Source organism: Tribolium madens, unplaced genomic scaffold (assembly GCF_015345945.1).
Source record: "Tribolium madens isolate multiple individuals breed KSU strain unplaced genomic scaffold, Tmad_KSU_1.1 Scaffold_91;HRSCAF=231;Tcas5.2_LG7, whole genome shotgun sequence".
Lineage (NCBI taxonomy): Eukaryota > Metazoa > Arthropoda > Insecta > Coleoptera > Tenebrionidae > Tribolium > Tribolium madens.
Genome location: NW_025401063.1, coordinates 16539455 through 16541408, shown reverse-complemented (window position 1 = coordinate 16541408; position 1954 = coordinate 16539455).

The following is a 1954-nucleotide window of genomic DNA, read 5'->3' as shown; positions in this document are numbered from 1 at the left end:
GTATAATCAGTTTTCTGTCTACATTGTGTGAAGAGAGTAAACAATAACTTTAAAAAATATTAGTATACAGGGTGTTTGTTTTTCGAGCTCCACCATGAGGATCTCAGTTATTATAAGAGATACGAGGTAGGTTAAATTAGGGTAAAGTTGTATATTTTTATGCTGAACAACAATCTGAAAGAAAATTCATTGCCTCATTTTTAGTTTTTGAATTATTAAAAAAAAAATCGGAAATTTGTAATTTTCATTTTTATTTTTTTAAGCAAAAACTAAAAGACCTAGACGTTTTTTACTAAGACGTTCTTAAGGCACTTTTTTACAAGGAATCTAAATCTGTCATCGTATTTTCCAAGGCGCTCTTGATATCAGAGTTACAACACTCAACTTTGGATTTTCTTATGGACGCCATATTTGATTTCTGCATTTTTGAAAAGTCTTTTTGTTCCTGATTACAACGATGTATCATATGATATGATCAAATTTTTTGATCATATAAAATCATATAAAACCGTTTTTGCGAAGAGTGCTTTGGAAAAAACGCGAAGAATTTTAATTAACAAACTAAACTTTGAAGCTGGTGCATTCGAGCATCTTTTATAACTTTGTATTGTTTTGTTTTGTGAACAAAAATTCTCGTTTATCACGTTGTTCCTATTTCAAAACCTTGGTTTTTAAGTAGGTAAGCTTGACGGATTAATTAAAATTATTGGTGTTTTTTCCAAAGCACTCCTCAAAAATGCTTTTTCTTAATTTTGATTAGCAAGTAAAATTTGACCATATTGTGTGACTTTTCAAATATACAGAAATCAAATATGGCGTCCATAAGAAAATTCAAAGTTGCATGTTGTAACAATGTTATAAAGTGCCTTAAGAACGTCCTAGTTAAAAACGTATAGATCTTTTAGTTTCGCTTAAAAAAATAAAAACGAAAATTACAAATTTCCGTTTTTTTACAATAATTCAAAAACTAAAAATGACACATTAAATTTTCTTTCAGATTATTGTTCACCATATCTTTGACCTAATTTAACCGATCTCGTATCTTTCATAATAACTGGGATCCCCATGGTGGAGCTCGAAAAACGAACACCCTGTAGGTACTGAATTCAACAAGAAAGCTAGAATGAAATTGAAAAATCTGTAAAAAGTGATGTTTCTTTTAAAATTCTTTTAAATGAAACCGTGTGTCCGTGTAAAACATAGGTAGGTAACGAAATAACTTTACTGATAAAATTTTATAAATTTTAATTTCTCATAATGTAAAAAATACATACTCAGATTCGGCAACTCTGAAAAGTTATAAAAACATTTATTTCTAAACTTTTTGTTGCACGGTTCAAAGTACGATATCCTAAACTTTTTTCATGAATTGCAAATTTTCGTTGCTGCTGAATACGTAAATATTTGATTTGATTCGGTTTGTATAGCCATGACATTCATGAAAAGATAAACCGTTTCTTTTTTATTTCAGCGAACTGAATGGTCAGGTCAAAAAGTTGCCAAAAATACTTGAGCAGGAAAGTATCGAATACCTAGGATGAGTAACACCAAATCATAATTTTATGCAAAAATAACAATTATTCTTCCTTCATGAAGATTTAAAGCCCTCGACTCAGGGCCGTACCCAAGAGGGGGGGGGGGGGATTAGAGGGTTCAAACCCACAGTGTTTAAAATTTAATTTTTTTGTTATTTTAGTGAGTTAATTTTAATTTTTTGTGAATTAATTTTTAATGTGTTAATTATACAGTGTTTCATTTTTATTGTTAAGTACAAATTTAAATAGTTGATAGAATATTTAATTTTATGACAAAAGTGTTTCGAAAAATGCTATGAAAGGGAGCTACACCCCCTAAAAGAGGTACGTTTTTTAAAGGGTTTTTCTTAATATTTCAGAATAAATAAAATTACAAAATTTGGTACCTTTATGTGTACACCTAAACAAATGCCAAATAA